This window comes from Bombina bombina, unplaced genomic scaffold (assembly GCF_027579735.1).
Source record: "Bombina bombina isolate aBomBom1 unplaced genomic scaffold, aBomBom1.pri scaffold_565, whole genome shotgun sequence".
Classification (NCBI taxonomy): domain Eukaryota; kingdom Metazoa; phylum Chordata; class Amphibia; order Anura; family Bombinatoridae; genus Bombina; species Bombina bombina.
Window position 1 is genome coordinate 112,304 of NW_026511051.1, and position 19,083 is coordinate 131,386.

The window sequence follows — 19,083 nt, forward strand, 5'->3', positions numbered from 1 at the left end:
AAGGTAGAGTTCTCTGGACCACTTCTTCATCAATTAAAACATATGGAACATTTAGCATTGCCCAAACATTACACAGTGGAAAGCTAGAAAGACGTCCTGTGTGTTAACAAATCAAAATTTTTTTTTTTGGTTGCAGTTGTGAGCAGAGGGCTAACACTAAAGTAAGAAAAATATATTATGTTTGAGGCAAAAAAGATCTCAAGTAGAGAGTGTAGTCACCACTTCCAATGCAGCATTGTGTGGTGAGATTTTATGTTGCCCATAAGCTCTCTTGTGTAGTGCTGTCCCCTGCTCTTGCGCAACCAGTTGCGTGAGAGCAGGGCATGTCAATCACCCCAAACATATGAGTGTCTGGGGCAAAGTGGCTATATAAGCAGTTTTTCTTCTTAAATTTTCATATTAATGAGCCTGCACTGCAAAACCTCAAAATCTGCAAATGTATGTTGATAAATTTTCCTCAATGTGTAAAATCAATAATTTAAATTACTGATTTCAAAGTTTGTAACTTGCACAAGTCTGTGGTAGTGGACTTAGACTTTTTAACACACATACACATATACAAACGCACACAAGATAGACAATATGACCATCTCATTTAAAAGGAATCACCTTTTTCTATTGCGTGTGAGGGGCATCTTCCTAACGTAATTTATAGCGGTCACCTGCCAACAAGATGGGGTGGCACTTTTTTAATTGGAAAAAAAGTAACCTTTTTCTATTATGGGGTATAATTGGGTTTTTAAAGTGGGCAGATAGCCTCTCTCCGTCCAAGACATCCCTTTTAATCATAACAACAAGTTGAATATCACTTCTCCCTCTCTTTTCTCTGTTCTGTAAACATCTTATCTAACATTTATTGGAAATTTCATTGAAAGGAATGTGCGTCACTCTGGGTACAGCTTTCAACAATTGAATCACCTTGCTTAGTCAGTAATCTGATAAACAACTATCAATATGAATTTTTTTGTAACTGACATATCTAGTATCTTTGTGTAGTTATGTGTTCCTTCATTAGTCAGTTGGACGGTTATCTCTGGTGACTAGCAAATTTTGCAAAGCAACTCTACTGGATATGCTGATTTGTGAGAACTGTTTTGGAGTTCATTGTTTATTGTTGTATAGGGTTATATTAAGTTACAGCAAAATTATATACAAGTTAAAAAAGACCTGAACTATTTTTGCTTTAATGTTCCTTTTCAAAGCTATCTATTGTTGCCAGCTATCTATGCTGATAACAAATAACTGTCAAGTGTAGCATGCAGGAATGTAATTACTTTCTCCTCTCATAAAGTTTCACCTGAAATACTTTTACAGTAAACTTCTAGTATTACCGCAATCATTTGGGTTAAAGGACATTAAACCATAATTACATGCTAGATATCATGATACAGTCAAAGCAAATAGTAGCCTGAGAATGTTATGTACATGCATTTAATTTTTTTTATATATATATATCAGTGTTTTTTTAACAAACTTGCATTTTAGCTAATTTAGTGCTGGTTCATGCATAACTTCATGAGTGAGCACAATGTTACCTAATATGACACACATGAACTAGCAACAGAGAGAGAACCATATGTCATATAAAATATATAACCTTGAGGGGTTAATTTTATAAATCCAGGAGACATTCCACGGGTAACAGAAAGAGGAGTCTTAAAACTTCCATCAAACCAGAAGCCAGTGATATAAGACCTTCTCATAAAATACATTAATAAAGTACAAGCCAGTCTTTTGCAGAATAAAGAGTTCTAAAACACGTTCCATCATCACGATAAATATGCCCACTGTTAGTTGATAAAGGGGATCCACACTGCCACTTCGGACACTCCTTACCCCGGCTACAGGAGTGCAACTTCCAAGCAACAAGACTGCAAATTTTGGACATATGGCTTACCCCCTCAACCTCGGTCACCTAGGAAAAAAGGGAGTCCGTACTGCCACTACGAACAAACTCTTCTCTGGTTAGGGGGAGCTCATTTTCCAAACACCAGAATATACCTGGAAGTGAGGATGCATGGTCGCCTATGTCACTGAGTCTTTCTAACTCGGCCAAGTTGGTGCTAGATTGGGAAATGGGCTCCTCTAAACCAGTATAGAAATACAAAATTGAAAAAGTTCCTAGAGAAATCACATTTAAAATTATTCCATCTTCATTACAAAATTTTTAAAAACATCTTATAGCATGTTATATGGTAACATTAAAAGGGTCCGACACGTTTCTGCTTCCCAACATGCCATACTTGTAGACCTCTGAGGTAATATGAATATGAAATAATTTAAGTGCGATTTCTATGGGATTTTTTCTTTTACAAGATATGACGAGTCCACGGATTTCATTCTTACTTATGGGATATCGCCTCCTGGTCAGCAGGAGGAGGCAAAGAGCTCCACAGCAGAGCTGTGTATATATAGCTCATCCCTCCCCCCCCCCCCAACCCAGTCATTCTCTTTGGCTGTGTTAGTGATAGGAGTGAGGTAAAGTGAGGTGCTAGTTTAGATTCTACAATCAAGAGTTTGTTTTATTTTAAATGGTGCCAAAGTGTACTATTTTACTACCGGGCAGCTTCTAGAAGAACCATTTAGGGAACTTGTGAGGTTTTAGTCTCACTACACCTCCCATATTGGTGCTGCCTGGATATGGACTTAGTAAATTTTTCCTAAGACATCTCTCTTTTCACAGGACCTCAGGAGGAGAAGTGGACCTCTTGACACTGTGGTTTTTCATGCTGTTCCTCAGCATGGAGGTAAGTGCAGTTTTTTACTCTGGGGCTCTGCAGCATATCCCGGACCAGACTGTACTTACTCCTCTATCAGGGCTTCCCTGCTTCAATATGCTAATTCTCACCTAAGTACAATATAGTGAGATCTGACATATATTTATTCCCCAAACATTCTGAGACAGTAAATACAATAGAAGCATTGGGGTTTTATGTTTATAAACACTGTATGTTTCTCCAACATAGGTGTGTCCGGTCCACGGCGTCATCCTTACTTGTGGGATATTCTCTTCCCCAACAGGAAATGGCAAAGAGCCCAGCAAAGCTGGTCACATGATCCCTCCTAGGCTCCGCCTACCCCAGTCATTCTCTTTGCCGTTGTACAGGCAACATCTCCACGGAGATGGCTTAGAGTTTTTTAGTGTTTAACTGTAGTTTTTCATTATTCAATCAAGAGTTTGTTATTTTCAAATAGTGCTGGTACGTACTATTTACTCAGAAACAGAAAAGAGATGAAGAATTCTGTTTGTATGAGGAAAATGATTTTAGCAACCGTAACTAAAATCCATGGCTGTTCCACACAGGACTGTTGAGAGCAATTAACTTCAGTTGGGGGAACAGTGTGCAGTCTCTTACTGCTTGAGGTATGACACATTCTAACAAGACGATGTAATGCTGGAAGCTGTCATTTTCCCTATGGGATCCGGTAAGCCATGTTTATTACGATTGTTAATAAGGGCTTCACAAGGGCTTATTTAAACTGTAGACTTTTTCTGGGCTAAATCGATTGATTATTAACACATATTTAGCCTTGAGGAATCATTTTATATGGGTATTTTGATATAATAATATCGGCAGGCACTGTTTTAGACACCTTATTCTTTAGGGGCTTTCCCAAAGCATAGGCAGAGTCTCATTTTCGCGCCGGTGTTGCGCACTTGTTTTTGAGAGGCATGGCATGCAGTCGCATGTGAGAGGAGCTCTGATACTTATAAAAGACTTCTGAAGGCGTCATTTGGTATCGTATTCCCCTTTGGGTTTGGTTGGGTCTCAGCAAAGCAGATACCAGGGACTGTAAAGGGGTTTAAAGCTTAAAACGGCTCCGGTTCCGTTATTTTAAGGGTTAAAGCTCCCAAAATTGGTGTGCAATATTTTCAAAGCTTTAAGACGCTGTGGTGAAAATTTGGTGAATTTTGAACAATTCCTTCATGTTTTTTCGCAATTGCAGTAATAAAGTGTGTTCAGTTTAAAATTTAAAGTGACAGTAACGGTTTTATTTTAAAACGTTTTTTGTACTTTCTGTTCAAGTTTATGCCTGTTTCACATGTCTGAACTACCAGATAGACTGTGTTCTGAATGTGGGGAAGCCAGAATTCCTATTCATTTAAATAAATGTGATTTATGTGATAATGACAATGATGCCCAAGATGATTCCTCAAGTGAGGGGAGTAAGCATGGTACTGCATCATTCCCTCCTTCGTCTACACGAGTCTTGCCCACTCAGGAGGCCCCTAGTACATCTAGCGCGCCAATACTCCTTACTATGCAACAATTAACGGCTGTAATGGATAATTCTGTCAAAAACATTTTAGCCAAAATGAACCCTTGTCAGCGTAAGCGTGGCTGCTCTGTTTTAGTTACTGAAGAGCATGACGACGCTGATATTAATATCTCTGAAGGGCCCCTAACCCAATCTGAGGGGGCCAGGGAGGTTTTGTCTGAGGGAGAAATTACTGATTTAGGGAACATTTCTCAGCAGGCTGAATCTGATGTGATTACATTTAAATTTAAATTGGAACATCTCCGCATTTTGCTTAAGGAGGTATTATCCACTCTGGATGATTGTGAAAATTTAGTCATCCCAGAGAAACTATGTAAAATGGACAAGTTCCTAGAGGTGCCGGGGCTCCCAGTAGCTTTTCCTATACCCAAGCGGGTGGCGGACATTGTTAATAAAGAATGGGAAAGGCCCGGTATTCCTTTCGTCCCTCCCCCCATATTTAATAAATTGTTTCCTATGGTCGACCCCAGAAAGGACTTATGGCAGTCAGTCCCCAAGGTCGAGGGAGCGGTTTCTACTTTAAACAAACGCACCACTATTCCCATAGAGGATAGTTGTGCTTTCAAAGATCCTATGGATAAAAAATTAGAAGGTTTGCTTAAAAAGATGTTTGTTCAGCAGGGTTACCTTCTACAACCCATTTCATGCATTGTCCCTGTCACTACTGCCGCATATTTCTGGTTTGATGAACTGCTTAAGGTGCTCGATAGTGACTCTCCTCCTTATGAGGAGATTATGGACAGAATCAATGCTCTCAAATTGGCTAATTCTTTCACTCTAGACGCCTCTTTGCAATTGGCTAAGTTAGCGGCTAAGAACTCTGGGTTTGCTATTGTGGCGCGCAGAGCGCTTTGGTTGAAATCTTGGTCGGCTGATGCGTCTTCCAAGAACAAGCTACTAAACATTCCTTTCAAGGGGAAAACGTTGTTTGGTCCTGACTTGAAAGAGATTATCTCTGATATCACTGGGGGTAAGGGCCACGCCCTTCCTCAGGATCGGCCTTTCAAGGCAAAAAATAGACCTAATTTTCGTCCCTTTCGTAAAAACGGACCAGCCCAAGGTGCTACGTCCTCTAAGCAAGAGGGTAATACTTCTCAGGCCAAGCCAGCTTGGAGACCAATGCAAGGCTGGAACAAGGGAAAGCAGGCCAAGAAACCTGCCACTGCTACCAAGACAGCATGAAATATTGGCCCCCGATCCGGGACCGGATCTGGTGGGGGGCAGACTCTCTCTCTTCGCTCAGGCTTGGGCAAGAGATGTTCTGGATCCTTGGGCGCTAGAAATAGTCTCCCAGGGTTATCTTCTGGAATTCAAGGGACTTCCCCCAAGGGGGAGGTTCCACAGGTCGCAGTTGTCTTCAGACCACATAAAAAGACAGGCGTTCTTACATTGTGTAGAAGACCTGTTAAAAATGGGAGTGATTCATCCTGTTCCATTAAGAGAACAGGGGATGGGGTTCTACTCCAATCTGTTCATAGTTCCCAAAAAAGAGGGAACGTTCAGACCAATCCTAGATCTCAAGATCTTAAACAAATTTCTCAAGGTCCCATCGTTCAAGATGGAAACCATTCGAACTATCCTTCCTTCCATCCAGGAAGGTCAATTCTTGACCACGGTGGATTTAAAGGATGCGTATCTACATATTCCTATCCACAAGGAACATCATCGGTTCCTAAGGTTTGCATTCCTGGACAAACATTACCAGTTCGTGGCGCTTCCTTTCGGATTAGCCACTGCTCCAAGGATTTTCACAAAGGTACTAGGGTCCCTTCTAGCGGTGCTAAGACCAAGGGGCATTGCAGTAGTACCTTACCTGGACGACATTCTGATTCAAGCGTCGTCCCTTCCTCAAGCAAAGGCTCACACGGACATTGTCCTGGCCTTTCTCAGATCTCACGGCTGGAAAGTGAACGTGGAAAAGAGTTCTCTATCCCCGTCAACAAGGGTTCCCTTCTTGGGAACAATTATAGACTCCTTAGAAATGAGGATCTTTCTAACAGAGGCCAGAAAAACAAAGCTTCTGGACTCTTGTCGGATACTTCATTCCGTTCCTCTTCCTTCCATAGCTCAGTGCATGGAAGTGATCGGGTTGATGGTGGCGGCGATGGACATAGTTCCTTTTGCGCGCATTCATCTAAGACCATTACAACTGTGCATGCTCAGTCAGTGGAATGGGGACTATACAGACTTGTCTCCGAAGATACAAGTAAATCAGAAGACCAGAGACTCACTCCGTTGGTGGCTGTCCCTGGACAATCTGTCTCAAGGGATGATGTTCCACAGACCAGAGTGGGTCATTGTCACGACCGACGCCAGTCTGATAGGCTGGGGCGCGGTCTGGGGATCCCTGAAAGCTCAGGGTCTTTGGTCTCGGGAAGAATCTCTTCTACCGATAAATATTCTGGAACTGAGAGCGATATTCAATGCTCTCCAGGCCTGGCCCCAGCTTGCGAGGACCAGGTTCATACGGTTTCAATCAGACAACATGACGACTGTTGCGTACATCAACCATCAGGGGGGAACAAGGAGTTCCCTAGCGATGGAAGAAGTAACCAAAATTATTCTTTGGGCGGAGTCTCACTCCTGCCACCTGTCTGCTATCCACATCCCAGGAGTGGAAAATTGGGAAGCGGATTTTCTGAGTCGGCAGACATTGCATCCGGGGGAGTGGGAACTCCATCCGGAAATCTTTGCCCAAGTCACTCACCTGTGGGGCATTCCAGACATGGATCTGATGGCCTCTCGTCAGAACTTCAAAGTTCCTTGCTACGGGGCCAGATCCAGGGATCCCAAGGCGGCTCTAGTGGATGCACTAGTAGCACCTTGGACCTTCAAACTAGCTTATGTGTTCCCGCCATTTCCTCTCATCCCCAGGCTGATAGCCAGGATCAAGCAGGAGAGGGCGTCGGTGATCTTGATAGCTCCTGCGTGGCCACGCAGGACTTGGTATGCAGATCTGGTGAATATGTCATCGGCTCCACCTTGGAAGCTACCTTTGAGACGAGACCTTCTTGTTCAGGGTCCGTTCGAACATCCGAATCTGGTTTCACTCCAGCTGACTGCTTGGAGATTGAACGCTTGATTTTATCGAAGCGAGGATTCTCAGATTCTGTTATCGATACTCTTGTTCAGGCCAGAAAGCCTGTGACTAGAAAGATTTACCACAAAATTTGGAAAAAATATATCTGTTGGTGTGAATCTAAAGGATTCCCTTGGGACAAGGTTAAGATTCCTAGGATTCTATCCTTCCTTCAAGAAGGATTGGAAAAAGGATTATCTGCAAGTTCCCTGAAGGGACAGATTTCTGCCTTGTCGGTATTACTTCACAAAAAGCTGGCAGCTGTGCCAGATGTTCAAGCCTTTGTTCAGGCTCTGGTTAGATTGAACCCTTACATTCCGTTGATATTAAGTTATTATCTTGGAAAGTTTTGTTTTTAGTTGCGATTTCTTCTGCTAGAAGAGTCTCAGAATTATCTGCTCTGCAGTGTTCTCCTCCTTATCTGGTGTTCCATGCAGATAAGGTGGTTTTACGTACTAAACCTGGTTTTCTTCCAAAAGTTGTTTCTAACAAAAACATTAACCAGGAGATTATCGTACCTTCTCTGTGTCCAAAACCAGTTTCAAAGAAGGAACGTTTGTTGCACAATTTGGATGTTGTTCGCGCTCTAAAATTCTATTTAGATGCTACAAAGGATTTTAGACAAACATCTTCCTTGTTTGTTGTTTATTCAGGTAAAAGGAGAGGTCAAAAAGCAACTTCTACCTCTCTCTCTTTTTGGATTAAAAGCATCATCAGATTGGCTTACGAGACTGCCGGACGGCAGCCTCCCGAAAGAATCACAGCTCATTCCACTAGGGCTGTGGCTTCCACATGGGCCTTCAAGAACGAGGCTTCTGTTGATCAGATATGTAGGGCAGCGACTTGGTCTTCACTGCACACTTTTACCAAATTTTACAAGTTTGATACTTTTGCTTCTTCTGAGGCTATTTTTGGGAGAAAGGTTTTGCAAGCCGTGGTGCCTTCCATTTAGGTGACCTGATTTGCTCCCTCCCTTCATCCGTGTCCTAAAGCTTTGGTATTGGTTCCCACAAGTAAGGATGACGCCGTGGACCGGACACACCTATGTTGGAGAAAACAGAATTTATGTTTACCTGATAAATTTCTTTCTCCAACGGTGTGTCCGGTCCACGGCCCGCCCTGGTTTTTTTAATCAGGTCTGATATTTTATTTTCTTTAACTACAGTCACCACGGTACCATATGGTTTCTCCTATGCAAATATTCCTCCTTAACGTCGGTCGAATGACTGGGGTAGGCGGAGCCTAGGAGGGATCATGTGACCAGCTTTGCTGGGCTCTTTGCCATTTCCTGTTGGGGAAGAGAATATCCCACAAGTAAGGATGACGCCGTGGACCGGACACACCGTTGGAGAAAGAAATTTATCAGGTAAACATAAATTCTGTTTTTTATGTTGGGCAGCTCTGGTTATGGTGGCAGCTTGCACACTTTGCTGGATGAGTATTTGGCTGACGCTGGGGATTTTACCAGAGGTTGTGTTTAAACTTTGTAAATAGGCTCCGGTAAATGGCGGTTCACAGTATTTTTGCATTACACCCACGATGGGGGGGGGGCTTATTGTTCGCGCGCTCACCGTGCAGTATCTCCTCCATTAGGTTCCGGCTAGCTGCGTTCCTCAAGGCACCTAAGCTTGCTTCCGTAAAACATTCGCAAGTGATATTGGGTGCGCTGTACAAGGGGTAAAAGTGTTAAGCACGTGGAAGGTAGGAGCCGCAGCAGAGCTGCGGCGAGATAGCTGATAGTTTTTCTAAGTAGTAGGAAAAGAGCCAGTAAGTTAATTTGTAGTTACTATCGACACAGGAAGTGTGGTTAAGTTTAATTAGGGGCTTCCTCTGTCTTTTTTTGCCTGCAAGGGGTTAGCGCAGTGGGAGCTTTTTTAAAGGCACAGTAATATATTTTTTATTAGTGTTTCTGTTCCTGTGACTCAACCAAGTTTGGTTTTGTGTTCCTGTTATCATGGATGACATTGAACAAAGTACATGTCCCGTGGGTTTAGATGCCATTGTGGAACCCCCTGTTACACTTTGTGACTCTTGTATTGAGAGAGCCTTGCAATGTAAAGAAAAAATATTTTTTAGTAAAGATATGTCTAAAGATTGTGCTCAGACTGATGAGATTCAGGGTATGCCGCAAGTTTCTCCCCAAGCGTCACAGCCTTTAACCCCCGCTCAAGCGACGCCATGTTCTTCATCGGCGTCTGCTTCTTTTACCTTGCAGGATATGGCTGCAGTCATGACATCTACTCTCACAGAAGTTTTATCTAAGTTGCCAGTGTTACAGGGCAAATGCAGCAGGACAGAGACCTATGTGGTTCCTGCGACTTCTGATGCTTTTGATGGCTATCTCTGATGTACCCTCCCAGGGATCTGAATTGGGGGGTAGAGAGACCCTTTCTGAGGTTGAACTGTCTGACTCAGGTGCGTTACCTCAGACAGATTCGGATGTCATGTCCTTCAGATTTAAACTTTAACACCTCCGCCTGTTGCTGCGAGAGATTTTGCTGACTCTGGACGACTGTGACTCTATTGTGGTACCTCCAGAGAAATTGTGTAAGATGGACAAATACTTAGAAGTTCCTGCTTACTCTGATGTCTTTCCGGTTCCTAAGAGAATTACGGAAATTATTACACGGGAATGGGAAAGACCGGGTATCCCGTTCTCACCTTCCGCTATTTTTAAGACGATGTACCCTATAGCTGACTCCGTTCGGGACTCTTGACAAACGATCCCAAAGGTGGAGGGAGCTATTTCTACCCTGGCTAAACGTACGACTATCCCTATTGAGGACAGTTGTGCCTTCAAAGACCCTATGGATAAAAAGTTGGAGGGTCTTCTAAAGAAGCTTTTTGTTCACGAGGGATATTTATTACAACCAACGGCCTGCATTGTACCAGTCACAACTGCGGCCGCCTTTTAGTTTGACGCCTTAGGGGAGTCTCTTAAGACTGAGACTTCTTTAGAAGAGATAATGGACAGAATTAAGGCCCTTAAGCTGGCTAATTCTTTTGTCACAGATGCCGCATTCCAGATCGCCAAATTGGTGGCTAAGAATGCCGGATTTTCCATTTTAGCGCGTAGAGCCTTATGGTTAAAATCTTGGTCTGCGGATGTGTCCTCTAAATCCAAGCTTTTGGCTATTCCTTTCAAGGGAAAGACTCTGTTCGGGCCTGATTTGAAAGAAATCATTTTTGACATTACGGGAGGTAAGGGTCACCTCCTCCCTCAAGATAAGACATCCAAGCAAAGGGGACGTCAGTCATTTTCGCTCCTTTTGCAATTTTAAAGGAATTTCCCCTTCCCCCTCCGCTAAACAGGAAGGGAATTATCCTCAAGCCAAGCTCACCTGGAGACCCAACCAGGCTTGGAACAAGGGTAAGCACCCCAAGAAGCCCGCGACTGCTTCCAAGACAGCATGAAGGGGTGGCCCCCGATCCGGGACCGGATCTAGTAGGGGGCAGACTTTCTCTCTTTGTCCAGGATTGGATAAGAGACGTTTAGGATCCCTGGACACTAGAGATTGTGTCCCAAGGGGGAGGTTTCTTCTTTCACGATTGTCTGTAGACCAGACAAAAAGAGAGGCATTCTTACGTTGTGTAAAAGACCTCTCCACTATAGGAGTAATTTGTCCCGTTCCCATACAAGAACAGGGACAGGGGTTTTACTCCAATCTTTTTGTGGTTCCCAAAAAAGAGGGAACGTTCCGACCCATTTTCGATCTCAAGAGTCTAAACAAGTTTCTCAGAGTTCCATCCTTCAAAATGGAGACTATTCGGACAATTCTTCCATTGATCCAGGAGGGTCAATATATGACTACCATGGACTTAAAGGATGCATATCTTCATATTCCTATCAACAAAGATCTCCAGTTCCTGAGGTTTGCCTTTCTGGACAAACATTTTCAGTTTGTGGCTCTTCCTTTCGGACTGGCCACGGCACCCAGGATCTTCATAAAGGTTCTGGGGTCTCTGCTGGCGGTTCTCAGACCGCGGGGCATTGCAGTGGCGCCTTATCTGGACGATATTCTGATCCAGACGTCGTCTTATCAACTGACAAAGTCTCATACCAACATGGTTCTGACCTTTCTAAGAACTCACGGGTGGAAAGTGAATCTGGAAAAGAGTTTACTAATTCCACAGACAAGGGTTCCTATCCTGGGAACTCTAATAGACTCTATATCCATGAAGATCTTCTTGACGGAGGTCAGAAAGTTAAAGATTCTGAATACTTGCCGAGCCCTTCAGTCCAATCCTCGGCCGTCAGTGGCTCAGTGCATGGATGTAATTGGATTGATGGTGGCGGCAATGGACATCATTCAGTTTGCTTGTTTTCATCTCAGACCTCTTCAACTGAGCATGCTCAGACAGTGGAATGGAGATTATGCAAATTTGTCTCCTCAGATAGATCTGGATCAGGAGACAAGAGACTCTCTTCTTTGGTGGTTGTCGCTGGATCATCTGTCCCAAGGGACGTGCTTCCGCAGACCTTCTTGGGTGATAGTGACAACGGACGCCAGTCTACTAGGATGGGGCGCAGTCTGGAATTCCCTGAAGGCTCAGGGTGTGTGGACTCGCTCGGAGTCTGTACTTCCAATCAATATTCTGAAATTGAGAGCAATATTCAATGTGCTTCAGGCTTGGCCTCAGTTGGCTTCGGCCAAATTCATCCGGTTTCAGTCGGACAACATAACGACTGTGGCTTACATCAATCTTCAGGGGGGAACAAGGAGTTCCTTAGCGATGACAGAAGTATCCAAGATAATTCGGTGGGCGGAGGCTCACTCTTGTTATGTCAGCAATCTACATCCCAGGAGTGGACAGCTGGGAAGCGGATTTTTTGAGCAGACTGACGTTTCATCCGGGGGAATGGGAACTCCATCCGGAGGTCTTTGCCAACCTGATTCTTAGGTGGGGCAGACCGGAATTGGATCTGATGGCGTCTCGTCAGAATGCCAAGCTCCCGAGATACGGATCCAGGTCCAGGGATCCTCAGGCCGAACTGATAGATGCCTTGGCAGTGCCTTGGTCGTTCAACCTAGCTTATGTGTTTCCACCGTTTGCTCACCTTCCCCGGGTTATTGCACGGATCAAACAGGAGAGGGCTTCAGTTATTCTAATCGCTCCTGTGTGGCCTCGCAGGACCTGGTATGCCGATCTGGTAGACATGTCCTCTCTGCCTCCGTGGAAGCTTCCATTGAGGCAGGACCTTCTCATTCAGGGACCCTTCCATCATCCGAATCTAATTTCTCTGCAGCTGACTGCTTGGAGATTGAACGCTTGATTTTATCTAAGCGGGGGTTCTCTGATGCGGTCATTGATACCTTGATTCAGGCACGCAAGCCTGTTACTAGAAAACTTTTACCATAAGATATGGCGCTAATATCTTTATTGGTGCGAATCCAAGGGCTTTTCATGGAGTAGGGTTAGGATTCCCAGGATTTTATCTTTTCTCCAAGAAGGATTGGAGAAAGGGTTAGCAGCAAGTTCCTTAAAGGGACAGATTTCTGCTTTGTCTATTTTGTTACACAAACGTCTGGCAGATGTTCAATCTTTTTGTCAGGCCCTGACTAGAATCCGGGCTGTGTTTAGATCTATTGCTCCTCCTTGGAGTTTGAATTTAGTTCTTAATGTTCTTCAAGGGGTTCCGTTTGAACCTATGCATTCCATAGATATTAAGTTATTATCTTTGAAAGTTTTATTATTAAATGTAGGGTTCAGAAAGCTACGGCTACCTCTCTTTCTTTTTGGCTGAAGATTATCATCCGTGTTGCATATGAGACTGCTGGACAGCAGCCTCCAGAACGAATTACGGCTCATTCTACTAGGGCTGTGGCTTCCTCATGGGCATTTAAAAATGATGCTTCTGTTGAACAGATTTGCAAGGCTGCAACTTGGTCGTCTCTACACACATTTTCCAAATTTGATACTTTTGCTTCATCTGAGGCTGTTTTTGGGAGACAGGTTCTTCAAGCAGTGGTGCCTTCCATTTAGGTTCCTGCCTTTTCCCTCCCTTTCATCCATGTCCTATAGCTTTGGTATTGTATCCCATAAGTAAGGATGAAATCCGTGGACTCGTCATATCTTGTAAAAGAAAAGGAAATTTATGCTTGCCTGATAAATTTGGTTCTTTTACGATATGACGAGTCCACGGCCCACCCTGTCGTTCTTTTTTATAAAGACAGGTTTTTATTTTTGTTAAACTTCAGTCACCTCTGCTCCTTGGCTTTTCCTTTCTCTTCCTAACTTTAGTCGAATGACTGGGTTGGGGGGAAGGGAGGAGCTATTTATGCAGCTCTGCTGTGGAGCTCTTTGCCTCCTCCTGCTGATCAGGAGGCGATATCCCATAAGTAAGGATGAAATCCGTGGACTCGTCATATTGTAAAAGAAACGAATTTATCTGGTAAGCATACATTTCCTTTTTTCAGTTTTACACATGAAATAGCCCTGTCTGGCTGTGAAAAGCTAATAAGAGGTGGCGTGCAGGGACTTAAAAGGACAGTCAACTCCAGAATTTTGTATTGTTTAAAAAGCTTGATAATCCCTTTATTACCCATTCCCCAGTTTTGCGCAGCCAACATGGTTATATTTAATATACTTATAATATCTGTGATTACCTTGTATCTAAGCCTCTTTTGACAGCCCCCTTATCACATGGCTATTCATTTTATTATCTATTGATTTGCATTTTAGCCAATTAGTACAGTGTCGGCCACAACCCACAGGAGAGAGCACAATGTTATTTATATGACTCACATGAATTAGAAGTCTATTGTTGTGAAAAGCTAATAAACAAAGCATGCAATAAGAGGCTGTCTGTAGTGGCTTAGAAACGGGCAGAAATTTAGAGGTTTAGATTTTATAAAGTATATTAATATAACAATGTTGGTTGTGCAAAGCTGGGGAATGGGTAGTAAAGGAGTTATCTATCTTTTTAAACAATAACAATTTTGGTGTTGACAGGTAGAGATTTAGAGATTATAAATTACATTAAAGGAATAGTCTAATCGAAATTAAACTTTTGTGATTTAGATGCAATTTTAAGCAACTTTCTAATTTTCTCCTATTATAAATTTTCTTTGTTCTCTTGGTATCTTTATTTGACTGTAAGCTTAGGAGCCAGCCCATTTTTGTTTCGGCACCTGGGTAGTGCTTACTGATTGGTGGCTACATTTAGACACCAATCAGAAAACGCTACCCAGGTTCTGAACCAAAAATGGGCCGGCTTCTATGCTTACTTTCTTGTTTTTTCAAATAAAGATACCAAGAGAATGAAGAAAAAATGTGTTAAGGAGTAAATTAGAAAGTTGCTTAAAATTGCAGTTTCTATCTGAATTATGAAAGTTTAATTTTGACTAGACTATCCCTTTTTAAAGTGATAGGTAACCCAACATTTTTCTTTCATGGCTCAGATAGAGCATGCAGTTTTAAACAACTTTCTAATTTACTTCTATTATCAATTCAATTTTTCTTCATTCTCTTGGTAGCTTTTGTTGAAAAGCAGGGGCACTATATGGCAGCAGTTTTGCAAGAACCTTCTCCATTAGCAAGAGCACTAGATGGCCGCACTATTTCCTGCCATGTAGTGCTTCAGATGCCTACCTAGGTATCACTTCAACTTAGATAATCATGGGGGAAAAAAGCAAATTTGATAGTAGTAAATTGGAAACTTTTTTTTTAAATGTTATTCTCTGTCTGAATCACAATAGAACATTTTTTTGAGTTCCATATCCCTTTATTATAACAATGCTGGTTTTGCAAAGCTGAGATACAGTCTCTTTCTACTATATCTGATGATCCTACTTGTGCTCTTTATGGTTGGCTGAATTTAGAGGCCATCATATGTGCAAAATATGTCAATGAAAATGAGTGGTTAGGTACTCAGATGGTGCATTCAGTGACTAACTCGGCCAAGTACATGAAACGCAAGATATTTACAAACTGTTGTTACTTTTAATTTATAGGGACATAATACTTATATGCTAAATCACTTGAAACTGATGCAATATAACTGTAAAAAGCTGACCGGAAAATATCATCTGAGCATCTCTATGTAAAAAAGGAAGATATTTTACCTCCCAATTTCCTCAGCTCAGCAGAGTAAGTTCTGTGTAAAATGTTATACTCAGCTGCAGGTAAGAAAAAAAAAGAAAAAAAGAAGAAGAAATGAACAGCAACCAATCAGCATCAACAGTGCTGAGGTCATGAACTTTTTTTTTTTTTTTTACTGTGATCTCATGAGATTTCACTTAACTCTCATGAGATTTCATTGTTAACTTCCTTACACTGAATAGGGAAATAAAATGATTGTGCACGTAAGCTCACTCCCTTAGCTGTCCCGGGACAGACATACTAATTTGCTGCTTAAAAGTACTTTACAGTGGGATGTGGCTACTGAGAAACTTTTGAGGTAAAATATCTTTCTTTTTTACATAGAGATGTTCAGGTGATATTTTCTAGTCTGCTTTTTACAGCTATACTGTGTCATTTTCAAGTGTTTAAACATTTGGGTATTATGGCCCATTAACTGTTGTTTTATATGTTTTTATTCATAAAGAGGAGTAATGTGCTTGCCTAGAAATAGATCCCTAATGCACCATAACACTGAAACCAGATTATATTTGTGTAATTTTTTTTACTGACAATATAAAATGTAATTATTTTAACCTACCTTTTTATTCTGCTGTGCAGTCTGACTGGTGATAATGTATTTGTATTGCATAAGCTGTGGTTTTACTTTAATGCAAAGTTAAATGCTTTTGACATAAGAACTTGAAAAAAATCCAAATGGATTGTTCTTTGGGTTGACAGACAGGTTGATTTTGTGTTTTGAGAATGTAATAACAAATCTAAATGACTGTGAGATAATTGTTTAGCAAGAATATACTAAACCTGCTAGCAAAATCCTCCCTATAACCTTTTTAATGGGCACAACACCCCTGCAGTTTAGTTTACAGGCAACCCTGCTAACATGTAAGCCAATATTTAGCTAAATTGAGCTATTTTAATGTTTTCAATGTGTATTGCTTAACATTATCATTAAATAAATTTATGTTCTAATATGTGCTTTGGATAGTAGAAAATGTTATAATATTACAAGCTATTACACTGCCCCCCCTCCCCCCAGCTACTTCACAATGCCCCCTCTGGCAAAATATTCTGTGGAAAAAAGCTCAAACTGTGCATTTTTTTCCTTTCATTTGAGAGCACAAACAGCTACTGTAAGAAAAGTCTGCTAGAAGGCAAACTGAATAAAATATCAAAGATCAAAAACTTCCTGTGGACTTGCCTGTGAATGAAAGACTGCTTCGTCTGTTAACTCATTCATCAAATGATAGAATTATCTTATGCATTTTTTTAAAATTCTGTAAGTAGTTAATGCAAAGGATGCTAATAAACATAACTTAATTACTTTGTTACCAGCATTTATTTACGTGTATATATTTGCATTTCAAACTAAGAACATAGGGAAAAATGTATGTGATATCTATGTAGGTCTTTAAAGGGCTATTATAGTGAAAATGTGTTAAAGGGACATTATACACTAGATTTGTCTTTGTATGACTGTTTTGTAGATTATCCATTTATTATATAGCCTATATAGGTTTTTTTTGTTTAAAAATAAGCAAAACTATACTTTTTTTTTTTTTTTTTTTTTTTTTTTTTATAAATAACATTTGCTCTGATTTTCAGACTCCTAACCAAGCCCCAAAGTTTTAGGAGAATACCAATGTATACTTACTCCAGCTTACTCCTGTTTGTGTAAAGGGCCTTTTCATATGCAGAGGGGCAGTGGTTAAACACATAGCTTAGCAAGGTTGACAGTGATAAAATGACATGCTTTAAAGGGACAGTCAAGTCCAAAAAAACCTTTCATGTTTTAAATAGGGCATGCAATTTTAAACAATTTCCCAAATTACTTTTATCACCAATTTTGCTTTGTTCTCTTGGCATTCTTAGTTGAAAGCTAAAACTAGGAGGTTCATATGCTAATTTCTTAGACCTTGAAGACTGCCTCTAATCTGAATACATTTTGACCACTAGAGGGCATTAGTTCACATGTTTCATATAGATAACATTGAGCTCATGCACGTAAAGTGACCTAGGAGTGAGCACTGATTGGCTAAACTGCATGTCTGTCAAAAGAACTGAAATAAGGGGGCAGTCAGCAGAAACTTAGATACAAGATAATTACAGAGGTAAAACGTGTATTATTATAACTGTGTTGGTTATGCAAAACTGGGGAATGGGTAATAAAGGGATTATCTTTCTTTTTAAACAACAAAAATTCTGGTGTTGACTGTCCCTTTAACAAACAAGAGCATATCCTTTTTTACTATAATGGTCCTTTAAAATGACTAACAGTAGTGGTAAGGTATGTGAACCGCCTACATTACCCATCTGCATGCTGAAACACAAGTGTTGACTTAATCTGCCTTGCATCTGTATAGCATTTACATTTAGTTGCAATATCAAACAAATAGAGCTGGAGATGATAGAACCTGTAAAAGTGTGGGCTTATATCTAAAACCAAACGCAACTAAAATAAAGTTTCCATTAGGGATGTGCATTCGTTTTTGGAAGAATGAAAGAAAATAGGGAACATTTACATTTTCGTTATTTTCTTTGCATACCCAAAACAAAAACATCCGAAGATTAAACGAAAATAATTGCGCATTATTTTCTTTTACGTTTTCGAATGCTGCTTTTATGATGCAGGCTTTTGCCAATCAATGAAGACCAGGAAGAAGCAGTGAATAGATTGACAGGTTCTATTAGCCTATCAGTGGAAGCTTGTGAAGTTTTTTTCTAGCCATTCAGCATTCTCAGGTGGAGGGAGTGAAGTGAAAGAGGGAATTTTTATCTTGCTGCCTAACGCTTTAAATAAAGGTAAAACAAATAAATATTTTTTTTAATTGCATGCTCTCTCTGAATAATAAAAGCTTCATTTTGACTTACATTAATATGCCTTTTATGAGAAAGCACATTCATGTGTGGCACTGCATGCTGAAATGATGTACATATGTACAGCGGCTTTGTAATTAAAGGAACAATTTACTCAAAAAATGTCTCCCGTTTAATTTGTTCCCAATGATCCACTTTACCTGCTGGAGTGTATTAAATTGTTTACAAGTATTTCCATTACCCTTATATTGGCATTTGAAATAGTTTTAACCTGTGGTATCCCCACCTATCCTGAAAGTTTTTGGCCTCAAGGCCAAGCTGTGTTAACACAGCCAGTAGAAGAAATTACACTCCCAGTGGGTTATAGAAGAGATAAGGTAATATGTTAATTTTCCATTGTTCTCTTCAAGTATTGGTGATTGGTTTATGGACAGATATAAGATAAAGAAGCAGGTATATGTACACAATGTGATAAAGTAATGAGATCTGATTATACCTACAAGCTCAACCCATTTTTATTAGGTTGTGGCTTCAAAACACAAAATCGGCTAATTCATATACACAAATAACAACATGACATAGCACCACAAGCAACCACAATGCAGATTAAATGTGAATTGCATTTGCCTGTTTAGTGTTCAGTTTTTATTTAGTACTTCAAAATCTAAGTATTACGGTAAAAAAAGACACCTTTTGTGTTGGAGGGCAGAGTTCATGTTAAAGATAAGAAACCTGTTTGCTTGTTCAAAGTACATTAGCATCTTTTTTCTTTTCTGCCTAAACACGTGTATACATTTCTCTAATATCTGAAACCCACAGGATATATG

General features: G+C 41.0%; 1 protein-coding gene across 4 annotated transcripts in view; it reads left to right on the top strand.

Annotated features, from left to right (window-relative positions):
• LOC128643579 (phosphatidate phosphatase LPIN2) overlaps positions 1–19,083 on the top strand; it is a 212,554-nt gene that overhangs the window by 31,575 nt on the left and 161,896 nt on the right. The window lies entirely within an intron of this gene.